Genomic DNA, 21,428 nt, shown 5'->3' with positions numbered 1-21,428 from the left:
GAGAGACCGTGAACCCAGCAATGCTGTTAATTTAAGTAGGGAAGTGAAGGAATGGTTACAGAGCAAGGGGAAGAAGGAGATAGCTGAATATCCTGGCTGCCAAGGAGAAGAGTGTTTCAAGAAAGAATAGGATGTTCAACAGAGCCAAGAGCTGATGGTTGAGGATCAACCATTCAAAATTCAAGATCATTCATTGAAACTCATTGTTATGTTTATTTTCATCTCTATTTGTTGAAACCATTCTCTTCTTTCAAGGCTTCCTTCATGAAACCTTTCTGGATTTTCCCCCTTGAAAATAAAAAGATCTTCAATTTAGAGCTCTCTTTTGCCTCTATCACAGTCTTCCTTGAATCAGACTCTGTGTGTGTGTGTGTGTGTGTGTGTGTGAGATGAATCCTCTCTCTTAGACTGCATTCTGAGGGAAAGGCAATGCTGCTTTCATCTTTGGGTTCCCAGTACCTTGTACAGTATCTGACCCGTAGTAGATCCTTAATAAACATTTGTAGGATTGCTCAGAATATTTTAAAATATTTTCTTTTGTTTTCAAGTAATAAGTATTTTTAAAAGTTACTTTGTGATTCCTACTACATCTCTTCCCTGCATTGAGCAAATTAAAAATATAAAACAAAAAGAAATCCCTCAATGTATACATATTCAGACAAAACAAATTCCCACATTAGCCATGTCTGAAAATGCATCCCTCTGTCTTTTAAGCTCTTCCCCTCTGTCAGGAAGCATATTTCACCTTCATTCTTTTGACTTGTGGTTTATCTTTGCATTGATCAGAATTCTAAAACCTTTCAAAGGATTTCCCCCCTTCTATGGTGTTATCATTGTACAAATTGTTCTTCTAGTGTGCTCACTTTTTACTGATCAGTTAATAAGGGTTTTCTCAGTTTCCTCTGACGCTTTCAATACCATCATTACTTATGACACAATAATATTCCATTGTGTTCATACACCACGATTTGTTTAGTCTTTGCTCAGCAGGATGTCCTCTTAGTTTCTAGTTTTGGACTGGAATTGGATAGAATATTGTATCATGTCAGACAATAAAATTCAGTGGCTGGTTTAAGATCAGTGAAAGCCACAAAATGGGTCTTGCCTTTCCACAAAGCACAAGAAAGCTGTTTTAACTAAAATTTATCCCATTCTTTCAATAGCGCCTGGATTATAAACTTGGATATTTTATGGTTTACATGTTTCATAATTCTAGAAAGTATCTTGGAATCCCCTGAAGCCCTAAGAGTGAGTAAGGAGCCAGATCTGGGTCTCTAAGACAACCTTTGCCAGTGTGTATTATATAACCTAGTTTCTTCCTGTCCCACGTCACAGATTTTTTGATGATGGTAGTGGTTCAACACTCTTTTGGGGGAAAGAGACCATGAGAACTCAGACTGCAGAAAGGTGGAGGGGAGAGTAAAGTTGGACTCCCCTGAGAAACTTAAGCTTGTTAAGACTTCCCACAGTCCCTTGTCAGGCAATTTTCTTCTAAAGTTTGATTATGTATCAAGGGGGCTTCCCCTAAGTACTAGGGGACTCCAGGTATGTATTGGCTTTGTCCAGAGTGTGGAATGAGGGTATAGCAGATGATTTTAAATTTCTAATTGCCTGGATTTTTCCTAGGACTGTTGAGCACAATTTTAGTGAATATCACTGACAATTTTCAACAATTTATAGCACTCTACAAGTTGAATATTTTAAATACAGTTGTAACTAGGGTGGAGTGATAAGGGCTTTGCCCTAGAGCATTAAAATTTAGAGGATTCTTACGGCACTTCCAAAACTTAGAAGGATAAAAACAACTGAGCTCAGCCTCTAACTCCTAAGAATAACTGGTTAAAAAAGGAAGCCCCACTCCAGTTAAACTCTGACATACCATATTCAAATAAGACTTATGTAAAATTCATTTTGTGATCTTCAGAAGGAAAAGTAATAATAGTTTTAATGGATTGCTCTCACACACTCCCACCGTCCAATATTTGCAGGGTTTTGTGTATAAGAATTATTCTTTCTCAAGTGAATTTGTTTTGAAAAGTTGATTTGGGAGTATGTTTAATGGTGTTTGCACCAAAACTTTTAGCTATGGTTCTGGGTTTGGGTTCCAGATGAGTTTGGCTCCTACTAATTAAAAAGAATCATAAACCACAGACAGAGAAGTGTCAAAGCAATCAAAGATATACTCCAAAATATCTTGTTCACCGTCAGGTAGAATCAGCTATCCTAGTAATTCAGAATTAAGTGAAAAACATTCCTTCCTGTTGCTTTAGCTTCTCAGGATGCAGCTTGTGTCCAGTCACTGAAGTGAATGCTTCCAGCAACCACAGCCGTGTGGCTAACACTCCATATGGCACTGTAGTGAAGTCACTGGCTTGGCTTGGCCACTTTTGTCTTTGGTCATTCCAGAGTGAAAATACAATTAGACTTGGCTGTGAGACAGATGAAATTTGTCATATCCCTGCCAATAGACAACCTGCATTCAAGCCAGATCAATAAATACAAATACACTTGTGCATCAAACCTAGGCTAAGCTTTCCATTCCACCGTGTGCAGATCTAAATTCACTCATCTCTGGCACCCATTGCTTCCTGGCTGAGTTCATAGTTTCTGTGATTAGTGCAATATCAGAGCTGGACCTCAGAACCAGTCTGTAGACCATCATGATAAAGTAACAGATGGCTTTGCCATACCTTGCCTTTAAGGGCATCTCCAAAAGAAGAAAGAGGTTGAGTTGTTTGCTCTACAGAAGGGAACTTTGTAGGTGGTATGAAGTCAACTCATTTCCTGAGGACAGCTCCATAAGAATATTGTGATTCTTACCCTTCTCCCAAGCCCCCATACTTTCTCATCATTTCAAAATGATTTGGAAATAATTCTTATCTGGATTTAACTTGTCATGGGAACAAGTTGTAAGTTGTGTCATACAATGGTTGCTCATAATGGAAAGAGTTCAAGATGAACCAGATCATAGGACCCGGGTTCAAATACTGATTCAGTTACGTAATACCTGTGTGAAGTTGAATAAGTCACTTGACCTCTTTGGGTCTCCATTTCCTCATCTGTAAAATGAGGATGTTCTGTAGGCCCTTCCTAGCTCTAAATCTATGAACCTATATTTAGGAACACTAGATTACTCATTTACATTTTCTCATGCTAGCTTTGGCTCAATGGGACACTTGGCATGTGTGAGAATACATACAGAGGCAATACACAGAAACAACGTGTGCATTTATTAAGCACTTACTGTGAGCTGGGAACTGTGTTTAGCACTGGGAGTACAAATTCAAGTAAAACAAGACAGTCCCTACCTACCCTTAAGGGATTGCCTGGGAATTTTCTTAAATAGCATTCCTGGGCATTTAACAATCAGAGGAAGGAACAGCAGGAACAGACACATCCAAAAAGAAAAGCTGTTTGTGGCAAGGAGGTTCAGGTGGATCTGGGAGAAGAGGGCACGGAAAATGGACTGTGAACCTCCCTATTTTTTTCTGTGGTATGTGTTAGCAAAAATGACATTTATTTTGAGGGAAGGTAAAGAGATGGGGAAGTGTGGGGAAAAGAAATATGTAGGAATTCCATGTTTATTTAATACACACTTCATCCTTTCAAATCAAAGATTGAGTTTCTTAACAAAGAAATCCCCATCTCCACTGCCCTGCCCCAAGATAGTAGCAATGTTAAATTAGGTTGTAAAAGTTGCTGCTACAGGATATTCAATGAGGCAATTAACCCAGGCTATTTAGAGAATGGGATTAGACATTTGCTGTATCTAAGTTAGAAGAACATCTACATTTATCATAATTGCTATGGAGAAGAAACCTTCGGACCTCCTTATGTTACTAGACATCAGCAATATGTATCAGGTCAGGAAAGAACTTCTCTAGCAGTATTGCACAGCAGAGTCCATCCTAAGGCAAGACTTATTCTTGTGAGAAAACTAGTTAGTTTGAAAATTTTTCCCCTCTAATATATTGAATGAGCTAGATTCAGAAGAGAATGGGAGATTTGGTAGAACCACCTGCTCACCTCCCATCAAACCTTCAAACCCACATCGGGTGCTCCCTCCTATAGGACACTTTTTCTGATTTTCCCAGTTGTTAGCACTTTTTTCCTTTTGAAATTGTTTTTATGTCATCAAAGACATCAAGGTCATCCACTGCATCCTAGGCCATCCCCAGGCACCTTGACTTTTGTCTTGCATTGGAATTTGAGTCTGGAAGAGAGAGTGAGACTGATGACTTTGAACAACTCTGCCTCACTTACATCCAATTCATACACAAGTCAAGACATCGCCTCGTGAAGCCATTGCCTCTCTTTGAAAACAAAGGATGAACAATTTTCTTTTGAATTTGCCTTTATTCTGGTGAATCTGATAGAGTTTAAAATAAAAAATAGAGGAGAAAAGAGAAAACTACCTATGCAGATATGCCAAGCATGATGCTATAAATAGTAGCAGGTAAAATAAAAGAAAGGATATCAGAATAAAGTGAGTGTCATAAAAGTAGGTAAATTTATCTTTTCAATTTTACTCAATCAATCAGCAAGTGTTTATTAAATATGTGCTATAGGTCAGGCACTCTTTCAGATACTGGGGTTACAAATAGAAAAATAAAATCATCCCTGCCCTCAAGGAGAATACATTCTGCTATGTTATAGCTGAGACTTGGTGGGATGCCACTGATGATTACAAAATGACTCTGAAAAGGTATATTTCATTTAAAAGAAATGGAATAAATAAGAGGGATCATTAGAGTAGTATATTTTAAAACTATTTAATTATACTAATAGTTATAGGTGTAGCTACACTTAATAGAATGAAAACTCTTAGAAGACAGGAACTAATTTTCCTCCTTTGCATTTATATCCTCTGTGCTTAGAAAAAGGGCATTGCATGAGGCAGGACTTTAAACTATGCTTATATGATTGGATTAGAAATGAAGAAATTAAAAAAGCCCCATCTAGTAGAAATATAGTGGAGAACATTTGGATGAAGAGAAATGAAGACACAGAAGTGATATTGTCTTGATATTGTCAAGTCTCAGTCCAAATCCCACCTTCTACAGGAAACTTCCCAGTTCTCTCAATATGAGGGACTTCTCTCAGCTAATTATCGCAGATATTTCCTACATATATTTTGTTTGTATGTAATTGTTTGCGTTCTCTGCCCCCATTAGATAGTGAGCTCTTTGAGAACATGGACCGTATTCTGCCTTTCTTTGTGCCTGATACATAGTAAACAATAAAGTTCATTGACTGACTGAATTAAGAAGAAATAGTGTCGATTAGCCGGAAAGAACCATTTATTAGACAAAGAGACATCACCAAACTGAAATAAAGACATGGTGTAAAAATGGGGGACTTCCATTATCTTGACATCTGTTAAAGCTCCCTCTGCCAAGAGCAGAGGAGCTCATAAATTCTTCACATGCTCTAGTGATAATTTCGTTCTTCAAAGAGAAGGCAAAAAGGGGAATTACTATTTTGGACCCAAATATTGCAAACTAAAAGAGAGACAGGTTAAAAAAAAGGCAGGAGCTCTGGGGGCAAGTATCTATTGCTTTCAATAAAAGAACTCAAGATAGGGAAGGAGAAGAGATCAAGGGTTCAAGGAGAAAGAATTTCCTTCTTTCCCTCCCTCTCTCCTTCCTTCTTCCCTTCCTTCCTTCCTTCCTTCCTTCCTTCCTTCCTTCCTTCCTTCCTTCCTTCCTTCCTTCCTTCCTTCCTTCCTTCCTTCCTTCCTCTTTCATCCATATATCTTTTCATCTGACTATATCCATCTATCTTCCTATCTTGCCCAGACCATAACTGCAAGGATTACTCATGGACTGGTTCCATTACTAATCAACAAGGGAGTTCTGACCTGCTCCATATCTGATCTGGGCTGGATTGTTCCTCCTTAGGCAATTTGCTAGCCCCTGTTTCTGAGGCTTACTATATTAATGCTACACACAGTGCAGTCACTCAGTCAGATGGCTCTCTATAGCTCAGAAGATCATGAGCTCATGATGAGCCAGCCTCAGTCTTCCCATGAACAGGGATTACACAAGCATGTGCCAACACCATGCATAGCCAAAGAAGATTTTAAGGTTCAGAGAAAGGAAAGGGGCCTAACATTATATGGGGGGGGAATTTGACATAAGAGACAGAGGAAACTCTCAAGATTGAAATTCAGAAGAAACAAACAAATGATTCCAAACAACCAGAAAAAGATTAGCTACTGAAAAGACCACTGTGACTTCATAGGGAAATTATTGACCAAATCAGATTAAAAAATGAAAGCAAAGGCAGGTGACTGAGGATGGAAACATTAGCATGGTAATAGGAAGAGCTTTATAATCCAGGATGAGCTGGGGCTGGCAATAAATGCCAAGAGCAATACAAACATTTGTTTTTTAAAGCTATTTGGGGGGCCACAAGGAATGAATAACGAAACATTTATTATGTGCCAGGTACTGTACTAAGTCTTTGATACACATATAAGGAGGCAAGAGAGTCCTTGTGCTCAAGGAGTTTATATTCCACTGGGTAAAGACTATAATAAGGAGAACTTGGAAGAGTAATAGGGAGGTCAGTGGGTGATGGGGAGGCGTGTGTGTGTGACATAGTTCGGAGTAACCTGGAAGCTTCAGTCTAGCAAGACAAGGCAAAAACTCTCTGATCAGAGTCAAAGCCAAGGGTGGGGAGCAAGATCAGAGTTCAAGGTTGTGGTGGAAGGGAGATGAGAAGATTGAGGACAGTGGACAGAGCATAGGCAGCATTATTTGGAAATGGCTGGGAAATGTTCAAAGAAGATCAACGAAGAGATGGGACTGCTCCACACAGGTGGATGGAAAGCTAATGACTGGAAAGATGAATGACAACTCAATTTTGTTTCAGTAGTCTCTGCCAAGTAGAATGATCTTTTGATTGGGAAAAAGAACAAAAATAGTAGCGAATTGAAACCCAAGATAAAGAGGAAGCTGCTCATCTGAAGGGCCTCTCCAGATGTCCACCATGTTCCCATAGTGATTTGGAAACAGACATACCTACTTGGTGGAAGACTGGCTGACATATCCATTCACTTCCCCAGTGCATTCATCAAGCATGTATTTTTTATCTTAGATTTCAGCTTGCTTCAGATCATTTTTTTTTCAGAGAAAACAGAAGTAAAATTGAATTGAGCCATTTTTCTATCACATAGTTATCATTTCATCTACCTATCTCTCCTTTGATCTTCTTTGCATGCATCCATTGTATCTAAAGTCCGATTAAACAGTAGTCTGAGAAAAAGATTTGGGAGGATTTTAAACTCAAAGCAAAATAATAAAAAGCAGATGCTATTTTAGGTTACTTTAAGAGATCCACAGCATCTAGAATTAGAGAAGTGATGGTCTTGCCAAACTCTGCCCTTCTCAGATCACATTTGGAGTGTTGGGCTTTGTCCTGGCAATCAAGAAGGTGATGAATAAGCCCTAGCACATTCAGAGAAGAGCAACAGGGTGATGAGAAGACTGCAGCTCATGTATCGTGAGGATTTTGTTTTTTAGTCTTGGGAAGAGAATGCTTAGAAAGTAGCTGTCTTTCAAGTATTTGAAGAGTTGTCATGTAGAAGATAGGTTTGATTTCTTCAACTTGGTCCCAAATGACAGAACCAAGAGCAACAAATTACAAAGAGGCTAATTTAGGCTTAACATAAGAAGACTTCCCAAGAAGTGGAGTTGAGTGAACATCAAATGCGCTGTCTCAGGAGATATCAGGCTCTCCCTTGCTGCAGGCATTCAAGATGAGGTTGAATGACATCAAGAAGCATTTATTTTTATTTATTTTATCGTTTTTGTTTTATTTTATTTTTAATTTATCTAATGACATAAGCCTTTCCATAACATAGTATAATTAAAAATGATTGCACATGAAACTGCAAATCTATTATATGCATTGGTATTTCTTTAAAATATAGAATAAAATTATCATGTAAATTTCTTCCCCCCTCCCTTCTTTGGCTACCATTAGACATAAATATATATATATGTGAGAAATCATTCTATACATACTTTTCTTTCTCTGGATGCAGACAATGTCTTCCTTCATATCTTCTTTGGAGTTAATTTGAATATTTGTAGTAGTCAAAATGACTTCATTGCACAAGAAGCATTTATTAAGCATTTCATAAAAGATTGATTGGGTGAGTGAATGAAGGAAGGAAAATGATCACCATTCTCCTCATCCTTTGGATCTGAAACTCTGAGTTCAGTTTACATCATTTATATCCTTCCTTTTTTGTGTTTATCTGATCAGTTGCTACATCCTTTTGCTTTTTCCTTCAAGATAAGTCTCTCATCTGTTCTTTCTTTTTTATTTCCCTGGCCACTACTCTAGTTCAGGTGCTTATCTACAGTGGTCCATCTTCCTGTCTAATGACAACTTTTGACTATACGCAGAAGGGGCTAAACTACTCAGCTGTGTAACTTGCACCCAGAGTGTGCCCTGATTGGCTCATCTAACCAGGTCTAGGTCCCTGTTCATGCTTTTCCCATTCACCTTCTTTCCAGGCTGCTGCTGCTACTGTGCTTTCCAAAGGAGATCTCCCAGTCACCATGACTTTATGCTAGAGGAGCTAATGGAACCATGCTCTCTTGCTTGGTGAGTGCTCCCATAGGCTATGGGTCTTCTATCTCTAGACTATTCTTCATCTTGACCATCATCTTAGAGCATCCACATTAATGTACTCTACCTGTTTCCATTTCTGGCTCTCCCCAAATCACTAATCTTGCACACTTTACATACCTTGATCTGGGAACAGTAATCAAATTAGCATTACTATTGTTTCTGAAAGATGTCAATTACCTACCCTATGATCTCACATGTGGGCAGCCTGGTGGCATGTTGGGTAAAGAGTCTGTTCTGTAATTAAGAAGACTCATCTTCCTGAGTTCAAATCCATCCACAGATACTTACTAACCCTGTGACCCTTGGCAAGTTAATTAACTGTTTGCCTCAGTTTTTCATCTGCAAAATGAATTGGAGAAGGAAGTGGCAAATCACTTTGGTATCTTTGACAAAGAAAGTCCCAAATAGGGTCATAAAGAATCAGACACAAGTGAAAAATGACTGAACTACAAAACAAAATGATTTCACTCCCATCCTGCTAAATTTCCAGATCAAAATGCCCTTCCTTAGCTACTAGTCTCCCTTATGTATTATCAACCCTATTAGAATGTAAGTTCCTTGAGGTCAGGGATTGCTTTGATTTTGTGTTGATATCTCTGACACAGCATCTGGTGTACAGTAAGTGATGAATGCTCATTCATTAATTTTATTCATTCATTTATGCCTGGATGACTTCAGCAACCTCCTTGAAGTTCTCCTTATAAACAGGAATGTAGACAGCAGACACATGAAAAGACATATCACTCCCCCTGACACAAATGACTGGGAAGCCAGACAGAAAGCAAAACCTTCCCTATGTGAATGGAGGCTAGGAGAGGAATGGGTGTTGAAGGAGGAAGGGGCATGATCTCTTTAGTTCAACAGCTGCACACCAATGCCCACTGAGTTGACAGTACTCTGGTCTCTTGTAGTGAGGTCCCAGAAGCAAAACTAAGAAGTCCGGATAAAAAGCAAAAGACAAAAACAATTACTTGGTTTGAAAACTCCTTTGCCTACAAAATTTTTACAATTTAGATTCTCAATTTCAAGTTGAAACGTGTCTATGTGTGGGTTTTTTTGGGGGGTGTTGTATGTGTAAATGAATCCTCAGAAAGTTTATACATAGAAAACAGGATTATCTAGCATAGAACTTTGCATATAATAGGTTATTAATAAAGGTTTCTTGAATTGACTTGAAATGTTTTCAGGGAGAAGAAATAACACTACAAAGAACTACACTACAAATAACAGTACATGCTATATTTAACTTAAAAGTTAAGCATAGAATTCAGTCACTTTCATGAGGACTGAACATGGGTCCAGAGCATCCCAACATTATAGTCAGTATCATTAAAGAACCCAAGGAGCTAGTGATGGGATTGCCAAGAGAGGTTTTTCAGGTCTTTAAGCATGGCCAATTTGCTTCCCAGACTTGTGGGTTTCCTATTTAATTCTGGAAAATCTCGGTGCCTTGCATATAGTAGGCACTTAATAAATGTTTGGCAATTGAAGTTCTTCTCCTTTCTGTTGTTTCATTAAAGTTGCCCACAATAGGAATTCTGGGGAATTCCCTTTGTAGTGTTTGGGATAGCAGTTTTCACCATGACACTGAAGACCTATAGGACTTGTCATCAATTCATTCAGCAAGCAGTTAGTGAATGTTTAATATGTTTCAGGCACCATAGTAGTTGCTGGAGATTTAAATAAAAACCAGAAAACAAATCAAATCAAAACCAAACCAAAATAGTCTCTGCCTTCTGGAGTTTATATTCTCCAGGCAAAGAGTGGAGGGTGGGGATGGGAGAGAGAACATATAAACAGATAGGACTGTGTAAAATATATGCCAAGTAATACAAAATTATTTCAGTTGGAGGGAAAGTATTGACAGCTGAATGGTTTAGGAATGGCCTTGAATAGAAGGTAACATTTAAATGAAGCCCAGATGGAAGATAGGAATTCTTTTTTCCCCAATTTTTTTCACATTTTTATTCAAGGTTTGGGTTCCAAATTCTATCTTCCTTTTCTCCCTTCCTGAGATGGTAAGCAATCAGATATAGGTTGTGCATTTGCAATTATGTAAAACATTTCCTTATTAGTCATTTTGTACAGATTTGAATAAAAGAAAAAAAAAGAAAATGAAAAATGGTATGCTGCAGTCTGTGTTCGGTCAATATCAGTTCTTTCTCTGGGGGTGAATAGTGTGCTTCACCATTAGTCCTCTGGGATTGTCTTGGATCATTGGATTGCTGAGCATAGTGAAGTCATTCACAGTTCTCCATCAAACAATATTGCTATTACTAGGTACAACCTTCTCCTGATTCTTTTCACTTCACTGTGCATCAGTTCATGTAAGTCTTTCCAGGTTTTTTTGAAATCGTCCTGCTTGTCATTTCTTATAGCACAATAACATTCCATTGTAATCATATATCATAGTTTGTTTTGTCATTCTCCAATTGATGTGCATCTCTTTGATTTCCAATTCTTAGCCACCACAAAAAGAGCTGCCATAAATATTTTTGTATAAATAGGTCCTTTCATGTTTTTTGGGTTGCCTTTGAGATAGAAACTTAGCAATGGCATTGCTGGATCAAAAGGCATGCAGTTTTATAGCCCTTTAGGCATAGTTCTGAATTGCTCTCCAGAATGGTTGGATCAGTTCACAACTCCACCAATAGTGCATTAGTGTCCTAATTTTCTCACATCCCTTCCCATATCCAACATTTTTCTTTTTTTTTGTCATATTAGCCACTCTGATAGGTGTGACATGGTACATCAAGAGCTATTTTAATTTGCATTTCTCTGATCACTAGTGACTTAGAGCATTTTTTTCCCATATGAAATGTAGATAGAAATAGACCACAGATAGAAACAGAACTAGGAATACACCACTTTGAAGAGGGAGAAGATTTCAGGCATGGGGAACAGCCTATGGAGGAGCCCGTAGGTAGAAATGAAATGTCCAGTAGGGGATAGCAAGGAGTCCAGTTGGGCTGAAAAGTAGAGTCATGAGAGAGGGAGCACAATAAAAGATTGAGTCAATAAATATTTACTATGCTCCTACTATGTGCTAAGCGCTGTGATAGTAAGTTTCTGGGGTAAGATTTAAACTCAGGTTTTGCTGACTCCAAGTCTACTGTACCACATAACTGCCTCCTGTCATCATAACAAAATGTTCAGTGTCCTTTGGCAGTCTCTCCTTCCTTTGTGAACCCAAAATTCTGCCCCTTGTAACTCTTCTCTGCTCACTCATGGTTGTTCCTGACAGATTTTACTTCTGAGAAGGAGTGTGAGGAAAAGGTTGCTTTTTCCAAAGCCACAAACTTTTAAAAGCTATTACTTGGCTAAGCTACCATTTTAAGAGGCAGCTATTCATTCCATGCACCATTACCCAAAGAGAGGGAGAGATAGACAGACTATCATACCTGTAAAATACAAGTTTCACTCAGCTAATGGACAGAATGAGAGATTGTGTCCTTTGCATGCTATTTATTCAGAATAGCCAAAAGGCTGCTCCTTTTGGGAGGAAGGGGCCATCTATGTGGAAATGCAGTTAATACCTATTAAGCTTCCCTGGCAGAGGGTGTGAATACCATTCACTGGTCTTATCTGGGAAGGAGAGTTATGAGCGCTGGAGTCTGAGAGAGAAAGAGAAGGCCTGATTAATGCTCCTCCAGACACTACACATGAAGCACTTTTTTTTTGTTTGGCCATCAAGTGGTCCCTAATAAAGTACTATGACATAATTTGCTTCTTACTGCTGACCAGTTAGGAAGAAGGAAGGGAGGATGGTTGAATAAAATTAAATGTTCTTGGCAAAACAGGAGTCATGGCAGCAGCTTCAGAAGCAAGAAAATAAGGATGATTTCTATAAAAAAAAGATCTAGCTCTCAACCTTAACTAGTTTAAAATCAAATGCATCCTTTTTTTGGCTAAAGCTTACCAGTGATTCTTTTTTTTTCCTGATGATTTGTAGGATAGTGGACATTTTGGAAAAGGAATAATTTTTGCTTTAATATATATATTTCTCCCAGGAAGAGTTCGAGTTTAATATCAAATAGTATTCAAAGGGCTATTTGAATGGGAAATAAGATCTCACTATATTCTTATCAGAGCTCAGTGAAGTTTGTCTTCTCTATGTGACTGAACCTTTCCTCTCATCTATTTCTTTTCATTATTTTTTAATCTGGAAAATGCTTTCTGGAACTTGTTACTGTTTACTAAAATGTTCAATGTTACCTTGAGAATACTTGAGATTTCTTTTTCTAGTCTCACTGAGGAAGTGCTTAAAAACAAAAATTCACCCCTTCTCTTCTGTGTGAAAAATGAGTTATCATTCCAGGACACTTACTCTCAAGAATATATTCTTACTGCGTTGAAAGATGAGTTAGTTTTCTTTCTCCTTGGGTATGTGAGGATCCAAATTAAATAGTAAGAAAAAGAGAATGGAGGGGGGAAAGGAAAGGAGGAAGGACAAGGAAAAATATGGAAGGGAAGGAGGAAAATGAAAGTGAACCTAAGAGAGAGAGAGACAGATAGGTGGTTTTTATACAGTGAAAGAACAAGTAGACAATAAGGATGAGAGGAAGAAATAGTTAATAAATGGTAGGAGAAAAATGTGAGTAAAAAGTGGCATGGAATTGCTGTTATTTACATAACTAAAAATGATACTGAAATAATCTCAGGGTCAAACTGTTGAAGAAGAAGAACTACACAGATGTTGTGCAAAGGTTGTCATCAGAGAAATACATGATCAGAAAATGGGGGTTGATCTAACTACGAATGTGATGTATGTTGTTACTCAGATAATGCCAAGAAAATTTGAGGAAGGCGTCCCCCACCATCTCGGTGGATGCAATTTCTGTACCAATTTCACAGAAGGACACATAAAAGAGTTACAACAGGATGAGCAGGTATGGATGGGTTGAGCCTCCTTTGTTGATGAGATCACAGATCCATTAGAGCTCAAGGTCATGAAGCAGAAATCAAAGAGAAGGGATTCCTTCAATTTTTCACAATGGCCAGAGACTAGTGACACATTTGAAAACTGAGTTCAGAAAGTAGTTCATATTTAGATGCTTATCCAACTATATTTGATTATTTAGACTACATGGAGGCCATCAAAGTCAAAGATGGAGAAGCCATCTTAGGCCCAAACCAGTTATTGCCCTGAATTTCCTGTCCCCACAGCTGGCTGTTTACTTGACTCAAATCCCTGATAATTGCTTTTGTATAGCCATAAGGCTAAAAGTCTTTGTTTTGGCTTCACTTTAAATGAGAGAGAATGTTAGTTTCCCTTTGTTGGATTCTATCTTTGTCCTCTTACCTGACTTAGACTCTCTCAAAGCTCTCTTACATTTTTTTCTTACAAAACACTTTTCCTTTCATACTGTGGTGTTTTTTTTCCTCTCTCTGCAAATAGGGCCTCATATCCCATCTCTTCCTCTTCTCACAGGAAGCTCTCTAAAGATATAGTCAAAACTCCCCAGAGCTACAATGTCAGGCATGACACTTCCTTAGAATATTCAGAAATAATTGTGGTACGTTGGGGGTGGGGTGGAACAATGTCATGCTTATATATTTAGAAGCAGCTCCGTTACAAATATTTTGAATCACGCAAAATGTGCAGATTTGCTATTTCAACAACGATAAAGACCTGCTTGACTTGCATAGCATTTAATGAAGAAACGTGACAGGAATGCTGATTGACATTATCTGGCTGCAGAGTCTCTCAAGATTATTTTGCATCAAGTTTGCAAACTTGTGCTTGGCAAATTATTTTCCTCTGGTGTGTACCAGATGCAGTGCTTTTCCTTTTATTTTTTTAAAGTTACTTTCAACATTATTGTTGTTCCAAATCTTTGTCCCTCTAAAGGACAACACGTGTTTAAGGTGAAACAGTGGGATGGAGAACAGTAAAACTGAGGCACAGGCTGAAGGTCCATTATCCTCAGGGTACAGCTGGTAAACCATTGATCCAACTGGTGGCTACTACTGATTCTGTCCAATCCTGTGAACTTTTATGAAACAGTTGTTATGTGGTAGGTACTGGGGAATATAAAGACAAAACAAAAAACAGATGACCTTGCCTTGAAGGAGCTTACTTAAAATGGTGGTTGGGGAGAGATGCAACATATGGATGGGTTAAGTGAATATATAGTAACTTAAGGTGATAAGAGAGTACTTAAACTACTAAAGAGATGAGGAAAGGTTTCTAAAAGGAGTTAGTACATGAGCAAGATCTGGAAATTGGCTTGAGTAATTGTCTCTTTTTTTGACATTATTATAACAAATCAACTATATTTAAATATTTTCATGTTATGAGGTGCTTTCTAGCCTCTCCCACCATTTTGATGGCCAAGGGAGGGGGTGAAAGGATGATAAAGGGTTGGTTTGTTCATTCATAGAACATCAGAATTGGCAGGGGCCTCAGTGGGCATCTAGTCCAAGTCACAGTTCTGCAGAAATTCTCTCTACAGAATCACAGCCTCCCTGATTCTATGTCCCCCAGCCTCAGATTGGAGAGCTCCAGTGATGGGGAAACCACAATGTCCCAAGATAGCTCATTCTACTTTGGGCACTGCTAATGGTTAGGAAGTTTTCCCTTGTATCAAGATGAAATCTACCTTTCTGGGAGCACTGCCCCCTCCCTCCCACCCCAACTTCTGGTTCTTTTCTCTGAACCTAGTTTCATTTTTCTTTCCAATGCTATCCCTGTGGATATTAGAAGATGATGATTCATTCATTTGTTCATTCAACCAACAACCATTTGTTAAGTACAGTGTTAGGGATTGTAATAGGTGCTGGGGTTATGAATACAAAAATAAAACACTCCGTGCTTTCAAAGATCTCCTTGCTACCATCATCCAGTTTCTTCTGAACTCCCTCTTCTCCAACCCTGCAACTCCAGCTCTCCAACCTTGCCATAGCTCAGGGAGACTGATTCTTCCTAAAGAATGAACCAACATACATGTTTCTCCTTGTGCTTTTCCATTCAAACCTTCAGAGGCTTGAGAGTGCCAGAGAAGGATGGGTCACTCAGAGCCTGAAAATTATGGTTCCCTAGTGCTCTCCTCTACATTTGGGCTCTCAGGGGCCTATCACATCCCTAAGGGCAGAAAGCTGGGGAGACACTATATGTAGAGAATTGCCAGACAGGGCTTCTTCTGACATCTCTGAGGGAGGTGCTGAATGACTGAATTACCCTTTGTATCTGCAATAAATTGATCCTGATACTAGCCATGAATTTATCTCTGTGTGACTTTCTCCCAGGGAGCCTCAAACCCTCTGATACCCATGTAGCTGGTTGAAGGGTTAAGGCACATGAGTTTTAATAACCACAGCCATCCATTTCTAAGCCAAGAAGAACTGAAATGGGGAAATGTCCTAGGGTATATTGGGGGTTAGCCAAAGACTTGCTGAGAGCAGTCTATCTGGAGAATTTTACCTCCCAGCAACTCTGCTGCTGCGTGACTCTTCATGTTAATGAAGCATGGGGATGATAATCATATTCACTTCCAGGGTATTGTATTCTTTTCCCTTTCTCATTAGCCACCCTGAGATGATCTGGACTTTTTTCCAAGAGATATGCCAAATCCTCCCATGGTCTGGCTCCCTTAAATATCCTACTGAAAGTACCAAGCCTATCCACCAGAACTTCATTCAACTGTTTACTGAAAGTTGTGGCACTCTGGGAAATGCCTTAAGGGAATCTCTTGTGTGGGCTGAGGCGTTGACTTCAGCACCTTCGACCTCTTCTCACTTTTCTACTAAACTGACAAACCATTAGAGTAAGAACAGAGGCTCATCTCTCTTTTATCTTGTGTTTCCTTTACTGAATTTCTTGGTCTTTCGTCATCCCTGGTTGCGCTCGCACTCACGCGTGTGTGTATGTGTGTGTGCGTATACAAGAGAGATAGAGACAGAGTCAGAAAGAAACAGAGCAGGACAGAGACAGAGTGACAGATAGAGAAATATAGAGAAAAAGACAAGAAAACGTGATAGAGAGAGATACACACAGAAAGATACCCATGCAGAAATGTTGACAAACACAGAGACATAAGGAGAGAGGGAGAAACAGAATATAGAGCATGGGTATGAAAGGAAAATGCTTTGTAGCAGTGATAAAAGTAATCTCTCCCTTTGAAAATGTGCCAGCCCATTGCAGCTGCTTTATTTGGGACTTAGAGATTTCCACAGAAGAAGAAGAAAAATGGCCAATGATACCAAAGCCATAGACCATTACAGGGAACTTTTAGTTTTTGCCAGAGAAGATATTTTTACTTGATACATCTGGGGTCTGGAGGGGTGAGGAGGCTGACAAGGAAAAGTAATGGACAAGGACACATCTGGACCACAGTAAGTGGAAAAGACTGGTAAAGTGGGTAAGAGGCTACAACTAAATCTCTGGAGAATACTTCTACATGTATTCAGGTCTTGGGGAAGGGTGATCTTGAGGCTCTGGTAGGAGTCTAATGGATGAAGGGACTGAGGATCATGCAGGAGGCTCTCTCCCAACCCAGACCCCATGTTTCGTTAGGCTCTCAACACTCCATCAGTGCCAGAACTTCTGGATTATTGCACACATCAGGGCTACCCAGGGGTACAGAAGAGGGTTAGGTGTTTTTTTAGAGAAGAATACAAGTCTCTGTGAAGTTTGTATGAATGGTTTTCTACCTCTGCTGTCATAGGCCCCTGTATGTCAGTTAAGAATGGAGATGTCCAACAAGGAAGGTACGGGGAATTTTCAAGAAGGACCAGGGTGGAGATCCAAGACATGAGGGGTCTGTGGATCTAGAGCAGAGAAGGGCTACAGACCAACATATAAGAGCTCAGGCACATAATGCTATCGTGACATTCAGAGCTTCAAAGACTTAGGATAACTTCAACAATGGAGAAGAAGCTACATAAACACAACCAGTCAGATGAGTCAGCTGAATATTTTCTATGCAAGAATATGAACTGAGCATCCTAGCCTAAATATCTATATATTGTTTTCAAGTTATAGGAATGAGAAGAGATAGAGGATTGGATAGACACATTTCAAATTACTGTGACCCCAACTGGAACATTTTCATTGCTAGGTAGGGCTCATGTGTAGTTTCAAAGGACCTCAGTCTAACAGCATAATAGAAAGTTCAGGGTGCACTTGGTCCCTCCTGTGTCACCAAACATTGGGAAGTGAGGGAAAGACCCAGGTCTAGGGCTGGGGTTGAAGATGTTCCATGCTCAGTTCTGAATTCTAGAGGATAGATAGAGAGAAAATCTTCAACAGTTGATTTAAATACCCAACTAAATTTAAAAAAAGTGTTTTGTATGTACTAAAAAACTCCACAAAGAGTGTGGAACTTTCCTCCAATAACGAAGATTGCAGCTGGTCCATATGTGCCCATTTGGTGTGACTCTTGACCTTTATGTTTCTATAAATTCACCACAGTGTGATGAATTCCTATCTACCTCACTTTCTCTTGCCATCATCGAGGATATTGTTGGAGCACATGGGATATCTATTGTCTAGCCTGTGTTCTCAACACACAACCAGCATACCTCCGTGTATTCTTATTCTTGCTTTTCTTAGTTTTTTGTTTGTTCTGTGTGACTGGCTGCTCATGTCCATTATGCATCTCTCAGTTGCCCTATGTATGATACTAGTTTGACTTCTTCAGAAACTATGGGGTTTCATGACTTGTAGCCACATAAATAGTGCTTGCAAAATATTGACCTTAAAAAGATTGTCATCTCAGGGATAAGTTCAGGGTCTTTACAGTGGAGATACAATCTCTCAAACAATATTTAGATGCTAAAGCTGGGTTGCTTATTCTGTGCTCTTTCATGAAAAATACAGCTCACTCTCATTCTCCTGTTCGATGCTGGGTCCAACTTGTCATCCATTTGCAATATCTACCTAAGCTATATATGCTTTATGTCATGCTCTGGACACATTTAATCCATGTTTGTTGAACTAAATTGTTGAAATGAAGAGACTAGGGAGGTAGCATAGAATTTACTTGGGATTATGGGCTTCCTTTATGACATTTGGCAAAGGGCTTATTGAGGAGAATTCCTAGGGGTTGAGGGAGGGATATTTTCAGGGAGGAAGAGAACCCATTGTGTTGGAAGGTTGGGGGTTAGGGTGAAATTTCTTATTCTAGCCAGGAGGGGGTTACTAATGCTTCTGTTCTAGTTTAGGAAAGAGTATTATAATTTAATTATTTTTCCAAATTTATTAATTTATTTGTTTTTAGTTTTCAGCAATCACTTCCATAAGTTCCAAATTTTCTCCCCCTCCCTCCCTCCTCCTTCACCAAGACAGCATGGAATCTTATATGAGCTCTACACATGCATTCTTATTAAACACATTTTCACATTAGTCATGTTGCATAGAAGAATTAAAATAAATGGAAGAAGCATGAGTAAAATTAAACAAAAACAAACAGGAAAAGAGAAAATAGTCTAGCTTCATTCTGTTTTCCAACTCCATAGTTCTTTTTCTGGAGGTGGATGGCATTTTACATCATGAGTCCTTTGAAAATGTTTTAAGTTGTTGTCTTTCTGTGGAGGACTATGTCTATCAAAAACAGACCTCGAACACTGTGTCTGTTACCATGTACAACGTTCTCCTGGTTCTGCTCACTTCACTCAGCATCAGTTCATAAGTCTATCTATGCATTTCGGGAGTCATTTCATGATTTATTATAGCACGATAGAGTTAATTACATGACTTGTTTAGCCATTCCCCAATTGATGAGCATCCTCTCAATTTCCAGTCCTTGGTCACCACAAAAAGATCTGATACAAATATTTTTGTACATATGGATCCTTTTCCCATTTTTATGATCTCTTTGGGATACAGCCCTAGAAGTGTTATTGCTGGGTCAAAGGGTAGAACACCACAATTTATATCTGGTCCATGACTGCAAAATTTTCCCTTCTATTCCATTGAAACCCCTGTTTCAGTTTGTCTTGTCCACCATTCATCTATCTCCTCCTTGTATCAGAGCTCACTTCCAGAGATTGCCAATTTACCTTTGGGGTTGAGAAAAAAATGACAGAAAGTAAAGATTGTATTGGAGGTCCGAGAGACATATTTTAGTTATTAGAGTGGACAAATGTACAATTAACTCTTCTTTCACTGAGGAGAGTATTATTTCCTTGAGAGAGAGAGAAAGAGAGGACAGTTTGGTTGGTTGATGGCTTTTGTTACCATGGGAACCAATGAGAGTTAAGAAAAAAAGGAGAGGTTTTAATATGATAATTTTGGGGAACCCTTCACTCATTGTGCATTTTCCCTGTGATTTATACAAATAGCCAGGACCCAGAAAATCAGCCAAAACCAGGATGTTGCAGGGTGTAAGTGAGATTCCTCCTTTTCTATTACCTGCTTCCTAGATTAGATAGGGATATGTCTCGTGTGTGTGTGTGTGTGTGTGAACTTACACACTTTCAGTGTGAAAAGCCTACCTTGCATTAATATAGAAGAATTGCTGTGCTCAGCACATAACTTCCAAGGGGAAGTACATTGTATACATGATCCAACCAGGTAGATATTACCATGGACTGAGCTATTTTTTCATACGGAAAGAAGCCTCAGGTGATTGGGGGAGAATGGGGAAATTAATAAATATTTAAAAGGGCACAGGGGGATAGATCTGTGATTTCAATGGTATAGAAAAATCCAAGGTTATCCAGTTCAAGTCTTCATTTTCTCAACACCTTCTAGAAGTTAAGTGATTTGCCCAGGGTCACGTAGCTAGGACATGTCAGAATAGGAACTTGAACTCTGGTCTTCCTGATTTTGAGGCCAGCTTCTATCCTGTATACCATACTACCTTTCAGATATTTAAAAGACTCATTGAAATAGATGAATTACTATTTTTTTTCACAAAATAAAAAGCACAAAAAAATCATCTTGAGAGGCAGAGTGGCATAATGATAGAGGAGGGACCATGGAATCTGGAAGACTGGCATTCAAAACCTGCTTCTAAGTGCATGATTACAGGCAAGTCACTAGATTAGAACCTAGGGGTATATTTTGATCAGCCCACCAACCCATATTAGCCCCCTGAGTTATAGGGATAGAGATTTGATTCATGATTTCACTAAAATAGGGTATTTCCAGGTAAGAGAGATTCCCTATTCTAATGAGGCATTTTCTCTGTACCCTATAGTTTTAGAAAGTTGACTAGACTGTGGAGAGAGCAAATAACTTTCCCAGAGTTACACAGTCCATATTTATCAGAGGCAAGACTTGAACCTGGACTTTCTTGGCTTTGAGGTAAACACTTTTATCTACTGCATCAGGTTGTCTTCTGAGGATTTGTCTGGGAACAAACTCTCTAGCATCAAGCTTAGATAGATCTAAGCTTTGGTAGTAGTGATGCACTTTGGGCTTTTGGGTTTAGCATACCCAATTTCTTAGACAGTTACGGTAGAAGGTGGAGACATTAACTCTCTTCCTAAGTTGGGAGAATATGAACCCAGTGGATCTTTGTCAATATCATTTTTTTTTAAGGCACAGGCTGTCTGTCATTCAGGGGAAAGTTACCAGTGGGATTCTCCCATATCTCTAACATCTCTCTTATACCCCATGACCCCAGTGTGGACAACTTTTTAAGTGTGAAAATAAATAAAGCCAAGGTACCATGACTGGTTCAGTGCTGCCCATCCTGGTGGCAACATCACATTTTCCTTTTTTTTTTTTCAAAGAAAAGGTGCAATATATACACACATTTTTGAAAACCAGCTTTGATTGAAGGGATATTTGATTAGTTTCCATGAGATTAGTCAGTCGCTAGCAGCTGGGAAAA

Source organism: Notamacropus eugenii, chromosome 6, assembly GCF_028372415.1.
Source record: "Notamacropus eugenii isolate mMacEug1 chromosome 6, mMacEug1.pri_v2, whole genome shotgun sequence".
In the NCBI taxonomy this organism is placed as follows: Eukaryota; Metazoa; Chordata; class Mammalia; order Diprotodontia; family Macropodidae; genus Notamacropus; species Notamacropus eugenii.
Note: the sequence above shows the minus strand (reverse complement) of the source record.